This window comes from Ovis canadensis, chromosome 8 (assembly GCF_042477335.2).
Source record: "Ovis canadensis isolate MfBH-ARS-UI-01 breed Bighorn chromosome 8, ARS-UI_OviCan_v2, whole genome shotgun sequence".
NCBI lineage: Eukaryota > Metazoa > Chordata > Mammalia > Artiodactyla > Bovidae > Ovis > Ovis canadensis.
This window is the reverse complement of record NC_091252.1, coordinates 78,467,712-78,475,916: the sequence shown is the minus strand read 5'-3', so window position 1 is coordinate 78,475,916 and position 8,205 is coordinate 78,467,712. Positions and strand designations below refer to the sequence as shown.

The 8,205-nt window shown below is 39.8% G+C and overlaps 1 non-coding gene across 1 annotated transcript; it reads left to right on the top strand.

Annotated features, from left to right (window-relative positions):
- The first annotated feature begins 7,855 nt into the window (after window positions 1-7,855).
- TRNAC-ACA (transfer RNA cysteine (anticodon ACA)) lies at window positions 7,856-7,927 on the top strand. The gene has a single exon. It is a non-coding gene; the product is annotated as a tRNA-Cys (tRNA).
- Window positions 7,928-8,205: the final 278 nt, after the last annotated feature.

Here is an 8,205-nt window from a genome sequence, read left to right as displayed (position 1 = left end):
GGATTAAATGTGACTGCAATTTTCTTTGTCACCACCATGGACTATTCCTCTTGAATCTGAGCTGGCCCTGTGACAACTTTAACCAGTAGAATGTGATAAAAGTGATAACTGTACAGTTCTGTGCCTAAACCATAAGAGGACATAGGAATATTCTGATTTGGGAGTCCTGAGTCACTATGTAAGTCACCTTTTTATCCTATGAAGATACCATAAGGGGAGATCAGATGGTAAATACATGTGAAGAGCTAGAGGTCCTGAGACTAGACGGAAAGAGAGACACATCGAACCATTCTAGCATCCAAAGTTAAGTTCAGGTTTCATCCATCCTAACTGAGACATCAGAGTGGGGCATCTGGGGTGTTCTAGCCAAGTCAAGCCACAGATAATTGCAGACTCAGCTAACGTTACGTGGAACGGAACTGCCTAGATTATCCCAGTCAACCAAAATAATAAAATAAAAACTACTAAGTTTAATTAGCTGAAACAAGGGGATAAAAACACTGAATGAGACTTCCACAATTGAATGAAAGAATTAGAGTAGTTTAGTGACTCTTAAAGTAGATTCTGTAAGACGCCTATAGGTGTCCACAAAATAAAAGCATAAGCAGGTCATGTTCAAATAAGATTGAAAACCACTTTGGGCATCAAAATTAAACAGTTTCTTTTTTAAACTGCAGAACTTCTCGAGGTTTTTAAAGTGCACATTTAATAATAAACATCATGAAACTCCAAGAGGAGGATGTAAAATCTCCTTGTGACTTTTTAAAGGCGTATTTATTCACATCCCAAGGGCTTCCCTGATAGCTCAGTTGGAAAAGAATCTGCATGCATCAATGGAGAAAACCCTGGGTTGATTCCTGGATTGGGCATATCCACTGGAGAAAGGATAGGCTACCCACTGCAGTATTCTTGGGCTTCCCTTGTGGCTCAGCTGGTAAAGAAACTGCCTGCAATGCAGAAGACCTGGGTTTGTTCCCTGAATTGGGCAGATCCCCTGGAGAAGGGAAAGGCTACCCACTCCACTATTCTGGTCTGGAGAATTCCATGGACCTAAAGACCATGGTGTCGCAAAGAGTTGGACATGACTGAGCAACTTTCACTTTATTCACATCCTGAGGAAGAATTCCCAGAAGATATGACGTCTAAGCTGCGTCCTGACCAATAAATGAAGACCGGACCATGCTGGACAAGATAGTCTCAGCTTATTTCCAGCTCCAAAATGTCATTATCTAGGTTCTATTATGCAATGGTCTCTTAGCATTATTAGGGCTCTAATACAAGCTCGCAGGAGAGTGAGCTCATGGAGTTCCTGATGGATAGCCTCTCACAGTCTTCACTGAGTTCCACTCATTATAGATAAAGGCTTCTGCTTGAAGCCACCCTAATACTTTTGACCTCCAATCTTAATCAATGCCTTGGAATGAAAATATGGTCACCTAGGATAGAAGATAAAACCCAAGTCATGATCTAAGGTGTGAGACCTCAGTAAAAACTTTATTAATTTTTCTCATTTGCTATCATATTTCAGTGGCTCAAAGAATCTGTCTGTAATGCGAGAGACCTGGGTTCGATCCCAGGGTGAGGAAGATCCCCTGGAGAAGGGAATGACAACCCACTCCAGTATTCTTGCCTGGAGAGTTCCATGGACAGAAGCTACAGTTCATGGGGTTGCAAAGAGTCAGACATGACTGAGGAACTAACACTTTCACACTTTCAAAATAATATCTCTCCAATGACTCTGGTCCCTCAGTTTGAAAATAGGCTCAATCAGCTTTTCTTTTTTGAACAAATAAAACAAAGATGAAAACAGTATAATACTATCCAATCTCATTTACTTGTTAGGATATTCTCTTACCTGCTTTACTCAACATCTCAGTACGGGGACTTCCCTGGTGGTCCAGTGGTTAAGAATCCTCCTTCCAATGCAGCAGATGTGAGTTCGACCCCTAGTGGGGGAATTAAGATCATAAACACCACAGGCCATAAGGCCATGCACCACAACTGGAGAGAAGGCTGTGCACCACAAGGAAAGATCCTGCATGCTGCAGCTAAGACCCAACGCAGCCAAATAAATAAAATATATATATAAAGAAATCTCACCACCAAATTTTGTGAGTTAGTTGTCCACACAGTTTGCGTGTGTCTTCTCTCTTCCCATTTATTCCACCACCTACTACAATTTGGCCCTCTCATCTCATTTTCAGCTACTTTTAAAAATGGCACCTATTCTCAGGTGAGTTCATCCAGTTTGAAGCTTCCAACTCTTACCTACTAGAGCAATGAGGGTTCATATTATCTATACTCCACCCACTCCACGCCAAACCTATATTGTCAACTATCTATTTCTACCTGAATATCACGCAGGTATAAAGAAACTTCTCCATCCCCAACAACCACATCAAACCTGTTCAAGTACTTATTCACTGATTCAACTAACATTTGCTGAGCACTACTCAGATGGTAAAGAATCTGCCTGCATTGCAGGAGACGTGGGTTCAATCCCTGGGTCAGGAAGATCTCCTGGAAAAGGAAATGGCAACCCACTCCAGTATTCATGCCTGGAGAATTCCATGGACAGAGGAGTCTGGCAGGCTACAGTCCATGCGGAAGCAAAGAGTTGGAGATGACTGAGCAACAACCACACATACTCTGAGTGAAAACCTTTGCTGGATGTTAGATTCTGACTGTGATCAGGACTCTGTCCTTGGGGAGCTTATAGTGCAATGGTGGAGACAGATAAATTGTTGCTGTTGTTCAGTCACTAAGTCGTGTTCCACTCTTCACGACCCCGTGGACTGCAGCACACCAGCCTTCCTTGTCCTCTACTATTTTCTGGAGTTTGCTCAAGTTCATATTCATGGAGTTGGTGATACTGTCTAACCATCTCACCCTCTGCCACCCTCTTCTCGCTTTCAGTCTTTCTTAGCATCAGGGTCTTTTCCAATGAGTCTGCTCTTCACATTAGGTGGCCAAAGTATTGGAGGTTCAGTATCACTCCTTCCAATGAATAGTTAGGGTTGATTTCCTTTAGAATTGACTGGTTTGATCTTCTTGCAGTTCAAGGGACTCTCAAGAGTCTTCTTCAGCACACAATTCAAAAGCATCAATTCTTTGACTCTCAGCCTTCTTTATGGTCCAATTCTCACATTCATATCTCACCACTGGAAAAACCATAGCTTTGACTAGACAGGCTTTTGTTGGCAGAGTGATGTCTTTGCTTTTTAATATGCTGTCCAGGTTTGTCATTGATAAATAACCAAGTTTTCCACTTATGGGGGAAACACGGGTTTCTATATGAGCACCAAGGAGGGACCCTTCATTCAGCTTGGAGAGAGATTGTGGGGGGACTAGAGAAGGGTGATATAAAGGCCTTCCAGGATGAAAAGAATTCTCATCTTTGAGGATAGATAGGGCAGATAAAGAAGAGAAGAGCAGCCATCCAGAGGCAGTGTCTTATAGGCAGAATTACAGGGAAGAGACTAAGTCACTTACTCATGGACCAGCAAGTCATTCTGCATGGCTGGACCAGTGAATGATGGTGGTGAGAAGCCAGAGAGGACGTTCAGGTGCAGGATTAACTGCCTTTACAGAACCCCAAATCACTGACTGCCTTGGTACTGTGCAGAAACTACATGTTTTGTTTTTGTGTTTTCCTTCCAGATGAAACATTTTAAACACATATGCATGTTTCTAATAAAGTTAAATAGGCTTCTATCCTGTGACCTAGCAATTCTACTCTCAGGTATTTACTTAAGAGAAAGAAAAACAACATATTATGTCCACACAAACACTTGTACAAGACTGTTCAAGACAACCTTATTCATAATGGCCCTAAACTGGAAAGAACTCAAAAGTCTGTTGATGGGAGAATGAATAAACAAATTGTGGTATGTTTATGTAATGGAATCATAGTCAGTCATAAAACAGAGCAAATTACCAAGACATACAACATGGCTGATTCTCAGAATCACTATGCTGAGCAAAGACAGACAGACACAGACCCCATTTATATAAATTCCAAGAAGAGGTAACATATATTATGGTGACAGAAATCAGAAAATGATTGCTCTGGGTGTCAGGGTGAATGGAGAAGGGAAAATTGATGGGAAAGAGACAAAGAGAATTTCCTGGGGTGGTGGATATATCCTCCCTCCTGTTTTAGGTGGCGGTTCAGTTCAGTTCAGTTCAGTTGCTCAGTCGTGTCTGACTCTTTGCGACCCCATGAATCGCAGCACACCAGGCCTCCCTGTCCATCACCACTCCCGGAGTTCACTCAGACTCACGTCCATCGAGTCCGTGATGCCATCCAGCCATCTCATCCTCGTCATCCCCTTCTTCTCCCGCCCCCAATCCCTCCCAGCATCAGAGTCTTTTCCAATGAGTCAACTCTTCGCATGAGATGGCCAAAGTATTGGAGTTTCAGCTTTAGTATCATTCCTTCCAAAGAACACCTAGGACTGATCTCTTCTGAATGGACTGGTTGGACCTCCTTGCAGTCCAAGGGACTCTCAAGAGTCTTCTCCAACACCACAGTTCAAAAGCATCAATTCTTTCAAAAGCATCAATTCTTTGGCACTCAGCTCTCTTCACAGTCCAACTCTCACATCCATACATGACTACTGGAAAAACCATAGCCTTGACTTATGAACCTTTGTTGGCAAAGTAATGTCTCTGCTTTTGAATATGCTATCTAGGTTGGTCATAACTTTCCTTCCAAGAAGTAAGCGTCTTTTAATTTCATGGCTGTAGTCACCATCTGCAGTGATTTTGGAGCCCCAAAAATAAAGTCTGACATTATTTCCACTGTTTCCCCATCTATTTGCCATGAAGTGATGGGACCAGATGCCATGATCTTAGTTTTCTGAATGGAAAAACTCACCAAGTTAAACTCTATGATCTGTGCAGTCTACTGAATGGTAATTATACTTCTATTTTTTAAAAAATGCAAAAGAATATTTATTTCAAAAGTCTAAGAGTAACAAGACTGTTTGCTCATAGAAAAACTGCTCAAGTCTTGCAGTGTGGCTCATTACAATATAACAACACTAAAATAAAATTTCAAAAGTCTTGAAGAGAAATATAAATACAAACAAGGTGCAAAAAGTTTATTCAAACAGATGAAAAAGCATAAATACTTCATTCTACCTGAAATTTGATAGACATTTTGGAAATTTTCAACTAAAAAAATCTGAGAAATCAATGACTTTTGATATGGACATCCAGGAAGAGTACTTCTTTTGTCACCTATGAATTAATTTATGAAAGCTCCGAGAAAAAAATCCAGATGAAAATTAATGGACTATAAAATAAAACTGAGTAATAAAATCAATACAAATTCTTTTGTCATCAAGAAGTAAATTATAACAAAAACAGTTTCAGATAATAAAAAGAGTAATAATTCTTTAAGAAGAGACAGGTTTAAACAAGCTCTTTATTCTTTGAAAATCTAATGACTGAAGAGGAGTGAATCACTCAAACTCATTGGAAAAATATTTAAATGTCTTTCAAATTAAACACATAATACTGGCATTGATGGAGTCAAAATCAAAATTACAATATACCATTACAAAAAGGACACCAATGACTAGCTGATTCACAAGTATCATCAACTGAAAGAGTATTTAAAATTATTCATTTATAGGAAAACTTGCAGTGCCTTGAAATCTTACAGCTCTTACAGTTTATGTAAGAAGGAAACTTGAGTGAGATTTTTCTCTACTTGACAACAATTCTGAAAATTTACTTTTAATTATGACTAAGTTGTGAACCAGAAAGAAAATAAATTTTGATCAAGATTATTAGAGGAATGCATACCAGAAGAACTATCATTTTTATTATTTTGATGGGAAATGATATAACAAAATTCTCATTGTGGTCAACAATATGCAACCAAGATGAAGGACAAATAGAATTACAGATATGAATCGCACAGTTAATTAAAAACAGTTTTTTCCCCTAGATTTTGTGATGGTTCTGGAATTTCTTGGAATTTTAAGACTTGTAATTTGTTGTGGCTTCTTTTCTCGATGAAATAAATGTTCACTTTCATTCTTAATTTTGCATTTGTAATTATGGGTTCTTTGTCTTAAAATGCAGATCCAAACTTACACTAGCAGAACTCCCCACCACACCTGGGCTCAACTGCTGTTTTTAGACTGTGTTATTCAAGGTCATGGGCTGTGATCTGTTTCTCCTTGTATTCCTGGCACAGTGCCTGATAAAAAGTAGGAGCATAACAAATATATGTGCAACTAAATGCAACAGGGCACATAATCTGGTAGCTCTGTGTAAAGCAAAATATCAGAGATGAAAGGGGCACTGCAGATATATCAGATCCCAACCCACACTCTCTCCAAGGAACAAATATCCTTTCACTTCTTGAAACACTGGCCTGAAAGACTGAAATTCTAATTAGGTTTATTCAATCCAGCCCTCCTACAACTTCACCCACCCCCCAGTACTACTCAGTTAAAATTAAAAATTTAATACAGGATTCTGTACATTGTCTTATCCCTGACTTCTTTGTGAGGACATAAACTCAGTACCTTTCTGGTTTCGTAGTGTTTTGGGAAAATATTACAAATAAGTAAGTAAGGTTTGAGCCTTTGCTATAGATTCAACTACATGTTATGTGCATGTTTGTGTGTTCTGTTGTGTCCGACTCTTGGCAACCCTTTGGACTGCAGCCTGCCAGGCTCCTCTGTACATGGGATTTTTCAGGCAAGGATACTGGAGTAGGTTTCCATTTCCTTCTCCAGTGGATCTTCCTTATCCAGAGATCAAACCTGAATCTCCTGTGTCTCCTGCATTGTGAGCAGATTCTTTACCTGCTGAGCTCTCAGGGAAGCCCAATTCAACTATACACTGAATAATTTACTTATCTAGTTTTGCATGGCAAAACCCAGTGAAAACAATTTTGTAACACAATTAAAATGATAGACATTGTAAGTCCCAGTATGGTAGGTGGACTGAAGTTATTTGTTACTTCTCAACAATCAGAAATAGAAATGGTAGAATTACCAGCCTCTGGGTTTGCCTGAGAAGCTGTGCAGTCAGGCAGTACCACCATTATTCCATTCCCACCAGATGTGATCCTATTTTTAAAGACTTCTGGGAAAGGGAGATTCCCTCACCTCCCTTAGCAACCCGTTCCGATGTTTAATAACACTTGCTACCAGGGGTGCTGGTTCCCTGAGCCTAACTGGAGTATTTTTAAGTTTCTATGTGTTGGTGTTTTTCCCTATTCCCATTTCCTCCTTCAGTATTTATTTTATCCCCTCCCTTCTTTGCCTTTTTTCCACTAATTTCCCTTGTAGACTTCTCTTTTTTTTTGCAAATAAAAGTGAAATTGAAAATTGCCAAAAACCTAAAATAAAAGCAAAACAGGTAAAATATTAATTTAGATGTCATACATTCTTGGGATGAAAATGAGTTTTAACTTAAATTCTATACAAGTAGTACCCAGGCGTTTGATAGTCTGTGCCTCTCTGCTATTGGACACCTGTGAACTTGGCTGAGTTGGGGACATATGCCATTTTATTTAAACACATTACATTTTAGTAGCTTTGATCCCATGGATTAGGATATGGCAACCTGCTACAGTTTTTTTTCCCCTGGAAAATTCCAGGTACAGAAGGAGTCTTGTGGGCTACAGCCCATGGGGTTGCAAAGAGTCAGACACAACTGAGCAACTAAACACACACAACACAAACATTTAAACATATGTATAATTTTGTTTTAGTCTTCAGTCTCTTTTGAATGCTCTCCAAATTTCCAGATTTTTCCTTTTGTTGATGAGCTCTGAACTAGATATGAAAATCTAAGCTTTGGCTAGTGCTAAGGATCTTGGGTGACTTCCCTGGTGGCTCAGATGGTAAAGCGTCTGCCTACAATGCGGAAGACCCAGGTTCAATCCCTGGGTCGGGAAGATCCCCTGGAGAAGGAAATGGCAACCAACTCCAGTATTCTTGCCTGGAAAATCCCATGGATGGAGGAGCCTGGTTGGCTACTGTCCACGGGGTCGCAAAAAGTCGGACATGACTGAGCAACTTCACTATCTATCTAAGGATATTGGGCAGAACACCTTTCATTTCTACCTTGTTAATTTACAGTTTTTACCTGTGAATTCCATCAGTACATGTAGTATTCAGCTGATCAATAGTGCTTAAACATTGAGCTGGCTGAGTATCATAGGAAAGATGTGAG